Here is a 9,472-nt window from a genome sequence, read left to right as displayed (position 1 = left end):
GTAAACAGCAGTGCTGTTGATTTTCTAGTTCAGCCTGTTGTCAATGTTAACACCCAGGTATCTGTACTCCTCAACCATGTCCACATCTCCACCCAGGATGCAAAGGGGCTGTGGAGCCGTTCCCTTCCCACTGAAGTCAATCCCCATCTCTCTGGTCTTATCCATATTCAGCAGCAGGCGGTTCTTACCAGTCCACTCCACAAAGTCATCCACACGCACCCTGTACTCTCCCTCCTGTCCTTCCCTTATACACCCAACTACTGAAGAGTCATCAGAAAACTTCGATAGGTGACATGACTCTGAGTTGCACTGGAAGTCTGTGGTGTATACGGTGAACAGAAAAGGAGACAGCACAGTCCCCTTTGGAGCCCCCGTACCACTCACCACCACATCAGACAGAACACGGTCCAGACCGACAAACTAGACAAAACTAGGTAAGCAAACCGTACAGGGTCCAGAGAAGATCTCACCTTCGGCCTCAGGTAGGCCTCTCCAGCACCTTCAGCACATGGGATGTGAGAGCCACCGGGTGGTAGTTCTTAAGGCCAGATGGAGTTGACTTCTTGGGGACCAGGATGTATTCCACAGCAGCGGCACCCTCTACAGGCTCAGGCTCAGGTTGAAGAGGTACTGAAGAACACCAGACAGCTGACTGGAGCAGGTCTACAGGACCCTGGGGCTGATGCCGTCCGGGCCAGCAGCCTTGCGCTGTTGAAGCCTCTCCAGCTGTCTCTTCACCTGGCCAGGTGTGAATGAAAAGCGGGATCGGGGGTGCTTGAAGTGTCTTTGGGGGGAGGGAAAACGTGTTGTAGTGGTGTGGGGAGAGGGCAGACTACAGGGGGAGTGAAGGGGGAGGTGTGGGAGCAAGAGGGGGGAGGAGTTAATGAGGGGGTGTAGGGGGTTGGTGGAGTGGTAGAGGAGACAGGGGATGGCTGTTAAAGTAACAGTTTAGCTTGTTTGCTCTCTCACGGCTGCCTGGTGTTTTATCCCCCACACCCGGTGATCTCTTTCATCCCTGTCCACGCCTCCCTCATGTTGTTCTGTTGCAGACTGGTCTCCAGCTTCCTCCTGTAAGAGTTTTTACACTCCCTCAGTTTATTTTGCAGTTTGTGCTGTACTTCTCTTAGTTCCTGTCTGTCCCATGACTTGAAAGCTTTCTTTTTCTCAAGAAAAGAAGGACTTTCAGGTCACTGGTATACGTATTTATTTGTTTTTGGAGCTACTATCATCAATAGAGTGCTCTCACTGCTGTCAACAGACGAAACTATTTAAAGCTGTTCTTAAGCAAGTTGGCCATACTCCTCTGGAACCAGTATGGCTTGTCAGTATTTACCTATGCGCAAGTGAGAGCAGTGCTAACTCTGTTAGCAAAACAAGTATTTCCTTTCTGAACAAAACCAATATTTTAAATGGGTATTTATGTTTTTTTGCCATGCTGGTTGCTTAAGCTATCGATTGTTTACGTAGTCAAGTATTCTACCGATTATTCCATCAAGTAATTGAATAAGAACTACTATTGGTTTAATAAAGAACCATAGTAAATATATAAAAGAGAAAATAAGACAGGTCTCTTTGAATGCCCACCACAATCAGCTTACCAGCTCTATGTCACCAAAGTGTAACCGCAATGTGGGCATTGTGTTGGGTCTACTTGGGGGAGTAGATGCGTAACATTAAACTGAAGCTTTCTGCTGCAATGCTGAAGCATTGACGTTGTGCTACCCTGGTAAGCTAGTTCTTTTTTACAACAGACACAGTGTACAGAGTTTTTATTTTGTTTATGCTTGAAATGATTCCACCTTTTAGAGCCTTTTTGTCATTTTCTTTGGCGTGTCCCTTCTGTTTGCACCATGATATTTTATTTCTCCTTCTCCATTTTGGAATCCAGTCACCTGTGCACAGCTTATTGTGTGACAGTAATAATCTTTTTGCAAAACACAACGGGCTGTATATTTATATGACCTAAACAAATGCAAAGCAAATAATAATAAAATGTATATATATTATTATTTGCATCGTAAATATAAAAACCCTGAAAACCCAGCACTCCTGTTTATCCAGACAAATAAGTAACAAAAAGACATCACTAACCGCGCGTCAAAGGAGGCTTGTCAGTAAATTCAAAATCAATTAGGGATTAAAACAACATTAACATTCATTACAAAGAAAATAGATCATTGTCTCAGACTGTACACACGGTTGGTTACACACAAAAAAATTCACACACTAATGTGTCACTGCGCTTACAGGCACTGCATGTCCATGTCATACTGTGTTTCCAAATCATGTTGGTTGAAAAAGCAAATTGTTCGAGGGTACAGCAGAGGAAATTATTGATGATGGCAAATAACAAAAAGGTTACTGAACTCATCTGTGACATTGTAGACAGCAGTGAAATGGCTATAAAGAAAGCCTTTTCACTGGCAGCAACGGACCATTTTAGTATATTACTCAAAAGCTTGATGATAAAAAACGAAAACAATGGCCAGCTGCAGTTAAGAGCCACCACACATTGAGTCATGTCCATGTCTCATAAGCCTGTCTGGATCACTCTCTTTCTCATTTCTTTGAAAATGTTCTGCAGTGGTTTGTTTTGAGGTCTGAAACAAACAACGGCTATTACAATGTGTTATGGAATGTTATTCTGTTTTATTACAGAATGAGAACAAACACCAGACTGTGTGCTCTTGTGCAGGGAGAAGTGATTATCCAATGGATTTGTTTAAATATAATCCTTTCAATCACAATGTCCTTTGTCTGCTGTGCTTATAAGTATTTAATTGTTCAGGCAAATAAGACATTAAAAATAAAGAACTGTTCATTTGCTCATGCTCCTTTGCATCTTGTGTTAGGTTGAAGTGTGTTTTTTGGGGAACAAAATTGATCAGTGCTTTATTTCTATGAAGATGGCTGGACATGGAAGGATGGATTAAATGAAAAGTTTGATTGAAAGATTGGCACATTTGTGATCATACATACAGCAAAACATATAGCATTGTGTCACTAACACAACCTGCCCTCCAGAAAATACGTTTATACCGTCTCTATCGTGCATCCTTTTAGCAATCTATCCATCAATTTTTCCATTTCCTGTACTTAAATCATCTAGTTATCATCCATCCATCTATCGAACTACCCACCTATGTGCTTATTGACCCATTTATTTTTTCAAGTCAAGTCAGCTTTATTGTCAATTTCTTCGCATATACTAGACATCTCATCTTCAGTTCCTTTCTCACCGTCCCCACGGTGAAGAAGACAAAAAATGCAGATAACAGATAAGATAAGACAGACATTCCTACCACAGAGTAAAAACAAAAGTCCTCAACAGACATTTTTAACACTAAAACAGGCAAAAATATTTACAAGACAAGATAACAAGACAAAAACACAAGAATGTTATGATATGATGTGTTGTGATAGTGCAGAAAGATGTGCCAAAAATACAACAGTGCAACAGCAGCAAGTTAAGTGTCCAGAGTTTTTGTGCAAAAAGATGCTATGTACAAAAGAAGAAGAAGAAACCGCAACTTCAGAGCTCAGAGTTCAGTTTCCCGACAGCCTGGTGGATAAAGCTGTTTGCTGGTCTGCTGGAGTGGGCATTGAGGCTTCTATATGTCCTCCCAGGGGGCAGGAGGCTGAAAAGACGAGGGGGATGCATATTGGGTGTTGTATGTTTCTTGCAAGGAGGGGAGTGGGGCCTCAATGATCTTTCCAGCTGTGTTCACAAGTTTTTGGGGGGTTTTGTTGTAGTCATTGCAGCTCCCACTTTACACAGTGATGCAGCTGGTGACAAGATGGGTGAGGGGGTTCTTGCAGAGGAAATAGAGGCACCGCTGTGCCAGTGATGCAGTGTTGACGGTCCAGGAGATGTCCTCATTGATGTGCACCCCCAGGAAGTTGGTGCTGCTCACCCTGTTCACAGCAGCCCCATTGATGGTCAGTGGTGGGTGCTGGATGTGATCTCTCCAGAAGTCAACAACAACCTCCTTGCAGGCGCGTAGTCAGTAACTGGCCAGGGAGCCACTGGCCCGCCCACTTTACTCACTGGCCCGCCCAGCCAAGTTTGATCAAAATACGTTTTGTTTTAAAACAATATTGAAGTGTATGTAAAAAGAAATAATAACAGAACTAGTTGTGTGTGTTTAATGTGTCTTCTCTTCTGTTTAAAACAAAACTGTTTAAACCATAGAATAAGGATCAAACTATTATTATTATTATTATTATTGTTTTTAGTTTTCTTTGATCCTGTCACTGCCGTGGACTCCATACACTGTCCAAGATTTGGCGCCTTGCTGGACACTTTTCAGTTTATCTTTCATAATTCAAACAATGCTTGGCTGGAAGTTTTCATTCTTTCATTTTCTTTTCCTGCTGGTCGCGCGTTTGCTGCTCATGTTCTGGCCATAGTCCTGAAACAACAATGCTGTTATGAATGCACAAGGATATGTTACATGTGTGATTTCCGTCTGATGTAGGCTAGTCTGTCACGCAGTACGTAAACACCTTCTTTGCTGTTTGGGTTCATGTTTAGTTGCCACTTGTGCATAACATGTGCAGAGCCAATGCTGCTGGCTCTTCTGGTGCAAATATATTTTAGCCTGAATAGGTTAATATGAAAAGGTTTTTGTCTACATTGTTGTGTACAAACCTTTTAGAGTAAGCTTTGTTGGTTGAGCATGTTGTAGACCGTACTGCTACTGGCGTTGTAATGCAGTATATGTTGGAAGGTAAAATTTCAACAAATTTTTTTTCTTCAGTGTGTCCTTTTTGCTACTTCTACGTCTTTTTGAAAATGGCCCACTCACTTTTGTATTGGCCCGCCCAAAATACTTTTTCTGCCTACACCACTGCCTCCTTGGTCTTGCTGACATTCAGTTGGAGGTTGTTGTCTTTTCACCATGTGGTCAGAAGGTCCACCTCCTTTCTGTAGTTGGTCTAATCGTTTGTTGAGACCCACCAGAGTTGTGTTGTCCGCAAACTTCACCATGTGATTTGTGCAGGAGGTTGGTGTGCAGTCGTGTGTCAGCAGGGTGAAGAGCAGGAGACTGAGCACACAGCCTTTTTGGGGTCCCTGTGGTCAGTGTGATGCTGCTTGAGGTGTTGTTGCCAACTCTTACTTCTTGTGGCTTCTCACTGAGGAAGTTAAGCAGCCAGTTGCATAGTGAGGTGTTGAGCCCCAGCTGGTCTAGTTTGCAGATGAGTTGTTGTGGGTTTATGGTGTTGAATGCTGAACTGAAGTTTAAGAACAGCATTCTCACATATGAGGCCTTTGTGTCCAGGTTAGTGAGGGCTGGGTGTAGGGCAGAGCAGATTGCATCTTCTGTGCACCGTTTGGCTCAGTATGCAAACTCAAATGGGTCTACAGTGGGGGGGGGGGGGGGGGGGGGGGGGGGGGGGGGGGGGGTGATTTGGTATGTGACATGACTGCGCAGTTCCTTCAGCCCACGACGAGGGATGTTGTCTGGGCCTGCTGCTTTGCGGGTGTTGATAGTGGGAGTGTCCTCTTCACGCTGGCAGCAGACAGACAGCCTGATCGTGGTAGGGTGGTGGAGTTGTGTTGTTTTATGCTTCAAACTGTGCAAAGAAGCTGTTAACGTTGTTTTTATACCACATTCATCCATTTATCATACCTGCTCCATCCATCATTATATCTATCCATTACACCATCAATTCATCCATCCATTTCTTCATTCATCCAATCAGTTTCTGTACTTGCATCATCGCTCTATCTACCCATCAATTCAAACTGCCATCCATCTGCCCCTCAATATACTACCTATACTACATATATATCCATATAATAAATCAATATACTACATCCATCAATACATTTATCAATCATATATTTTTCATATCTGCCTCATCCATCATCAAGCCATCGCCCCTTTAATCTACTCACTTTTATACACTCCATCCACAAACAGTGTAAAAATCATTCATTCAACGATTTAACAGTCCATCCGACTATCCAGCTGATAATTTTTTTTGTCTGCTTCATTCATCTTATTGTTATCCATCCGTCCATCCATCCATCCATCTATGAATCCATAAATTCATTTTTCAAAGCCACTCTACTCATCAATCCATTTCCTAAGCCGTCTTATCCTCTTCAGGGTCATGGGGGGCTGGAACCTATCCCAGTGTGCACTTGGCAACGGAGAGTATAGAATGCTTCTATTTTTTCCCAACCTACTTAAGATGAAACCACGCCTACATTCGTATTACCGGAAAATTAAAAAGGTGTTGCTGTGATGAATTAGATATTTACTTGTGTCTGAATCACTTCTAACTTTTACAGTGTCTTTGCTCAAATGTCATCAACAAAGGAACAATTGCTGACCTCATGAGAAAGTTGATTCAGTCATACAGTTCCTGAGCCCTTCCTGATGTATGCCTTCCCTCAAGACAATATTCCTTTGGTGTTACTTCTCACTTGACTGTCAACAGACTCCCATCAGACAAAACTCACACACATAAAATCATCCCCAAATACATTTAGTACCAAAATCTAGATTTTCCACAGTTTTACAAAAGCCTTAACGCTGCGTTAATTGTGCTGTGATGCAGCACAGGGTCAAACAGTCCCTTGGCTCACTTCCTGCTGCTAGGAGAGACTACTTTTCAGGATTACGGCTGCTCTGGAGCTTTAGTTAGTGGCTGTAGGAACACAAGTCTCCTAGAAACAAGTTATTGCCTCATCCACACACTCGCAGCAAATCGCAGCACAGTCTGCACCGCTTTGAGGCTTTTGTCATCTAAAGTGGGTTGGAAAAAACAATAGACTCTCCCACAGCTCGGCTCGGCGATACCAGGTCTATCAACATTTACAGTCCGGTCACAGCACTAGGCAATTTAGCAGTTCAGTCACCTTGTTACCCCTAATTAATTAGGCTGCGTTAATAGAAGATAATTATAATTACTCCTTAACACATCAGAGCATTTTATCATCCCACTCCCATCCCAACAATGCTTCCAACCTTTATATAAGCATTGTTGGTGAGACATTAGCTTTTCTTATTTGCTTGTGCACATGTGTCCATTAAGAAGTTACACTTTCTAAACAGTTCACACCCAGGCCTTGGCTTAAAGTCGCACGCCAAAATGATTTTGTTTGCAAAATGTTTTTGTTTTTTTAAAGTTATTTTTTCGGGGTTTTATTCCCTTTATTTTTAGACAGGACAGATATGTACGTGTGAAAGGGGGAGAGAGAGAGGGGGGAGCGACATGCAGCAAAGGGGCCACAGGCCAGACTCAAACCCGGGCCGCTGCGTCGAGGGGCAAGCCTCTATACATGGGCATCCGCACAGACCACTGCGCTATCTGGATGCCCTGCAAAATGTTTTAACACTTACAAAATGTAAACATTTAAACATGCAACAAATATTTCCATCTAACAGCTCATGTGGTTAAATTAATATACTGTATTCTTTCAATCAATTTGTTTCTTTCTTTTGTGCAGGGTAAAACTTCCATGCATGGCATATCCATCTCAGCACTTATTGCCAGGCAACCAGCATTCATTGCCTCCAGGAGGGACATCTGGCCATATGGCCGGTAATCATGTACCCTCCATCTCCAAGCAGAAAATAATTCCTCAATTGGGTTCAGAAAAGGAAATGGAGGATTGCATCATCATGCGGGGCTGTGCTGCAAACCATTCGTTCACAAGGTGAGAGCGGTGGAAGGCAACTATGTCCCAAATGATGACATACAGAGTCATGGCAGGCCGCAACAGCCCTCTCAATTTTTCATTCAGTGCATCAAGAAATAGGAGTATTGTATGGGCTAATAGTTGGTATATGGCAAGGGACACCGTCATTGGAGGTGGCAGCACACATGAAAACATTGGCGCCCCTTTGACCTGGCACTGTAGTAACCCTCTGCCCAATGATGTTCCTGCCACATATCCTTACTTTAGAGAGGCTGAAGCCAACTTCATCCACATAAATGAAACTTTCCTGTGTGAATTAAATACTTGACATGTGAAAAGTACTGAGTATTTTTCTGATTTTATTAAGAACTTTAGTGCAAAATGAACACAATGGCCCTCATTTCTCAACCTACCGTAGAAACCAGCGCAGATATGAGCGCAGAAATCCTCTTACGACAGGCTTTACGTGGGATTCCTGAAACACTGGTATCACACCAATCGGAGCGCAAGACTCGTCGTACATTGATAAATGCAGCTGGAAACAATTGTAATTTAAATATCACGCCCCAATATATCCTCGGTTTTGAAGCCTTGCCTCACATTTTACGACATGGCCAGACGTAATCCGGCTAAGAAGCGGCATATTTCAGAGGTGGAGATTGAAACGCAGACATCTCACTTTAATTTGCAGTAAGGTGTGTTGTAGAAATAATGCGGTACGGAAAGAGATCACTGATGCGGTCAACTGTGTTGCAGTAGTAAATCGGACTCCAGCTGAAGTTTATTAATTTATACATGGCCTCCGCCCCCCCCCCCCCCCCCCCCCCCCCCATGCGGGACCGCCACCCCGACCCTGTCTCCTGACAGCAGAAAAGCAAGCCCAAATATGTCTTTCAATAGCTGAAAGAAATCGTTCCCTTGTGGCCATTAACAACACTTTCAAAGAGAAACTACAACCTGAAGAATATATAAAAAATATTGTGCATCGCCATGTTTCCTGTATTGAATATCATTGTCAAGTATACATCTTTACCTTTTGAACCCGTGGACAGAGGTCTTCTAAAAGAGACAGAGCTGCCATTGCCTATAAGTGATCAACTGATGACTTCTCCTTCTCCTGTTAGACTGATTAAATGTTGAACCGCAAGTCCACTGACTCGAAAACATGCATACACAAGTTAAAACTTTGTTAAAGAACTTGATCGTAGCTTCCACTCACGTCCACATTGATAAATCCCGAGCTTTGCATGGAAATGCCCGTATGACCGTCACAGTCCTGTTCTGCCAACAGGGCTACATTTACAGGGCTGCCAACTCTCACGCATTGGCCGTGAGACACACGCATTTGACAGGTTTCACACGCGCACACGCCACACCCCCGATTTCTCACGCTGAAGTGTCAACCCGGTCGGTCAAATTTATGAAAAATGAGTTTATCTATGTTTTTACCCGTTGAGCCACTTGGGATCGACTAGTTGTGTCTTCAGAGACTGTGAGGGGTTCAAGAGCGCTCCCTGTCTGGGAATTTTCAAATTGTCGCAAAATGAGAACATTTTTTTTTACAGCCATCCCAGTGCATTTCCCCGGCTTCAGGTATGTGCTCTGAGTATTACAGACCCGTCCGGCGCTTCAGGTATGAGCTCTGAGTATTCAGACCGTCCGTCCTTCGTGTCCTTCTCTCTGTAAAGAGTGAGGTGAGCAGCGCGGCTGGTAGTGTAGCAACTTCAGTTCATTGTAGTGGACTCGCTCTGCTGGGGCATTGACGCGTTGCATCCATGCTTAGACCTCCGATAAGAGCAGCGTACGGACACCTCTAAA

General features: G+C 43.5%; 1 long non-coding RNA gene across 1 annotated transcript in view; it reads left to right on the top strand.

Annotated features, from left to right (window-relative positions):
• Positions 1 to 7,743, top strand: part of LOC116702145 (uncharacterized) — a 154,795-nt gene extending 147,052 nt beyond the window's left edge. The window contains exon 3 of the long non-coding RNA XR_004335078.1: positions 7,463 to 7,743. This is a non-coding gene — a long non-coding RNA (uncharacterized LOC116702145). The remainder of the gene's footprint in view (positions 1 to 7,462) is intronic.
• The last annotated feature ends 1,729 nt before the right edge of the window (positions 7,744 to 9,472 follow it).

Source organism: Etheostoma spectabile, chromosome 14 (genome assembly GCF_008692095.1).
Source record: "Etheostoma spectabile isolate EspeVRDwgs_2016 chromosome 14, UIUC_Espe_1.0, whole genome shotgun sequence".
Classification (NCBI taxonomy): domain Eukaryota; kingdom Metazoa; phylum Chordata; class Actinopteri; order Perciformes; family Percidae; genus Etheostoma; species Etheostoma spectabile.
Note: the sequence above shows the minus strand (reverse complement) of the source record. Positions and strands in the feature narration are given on the sequence as shown.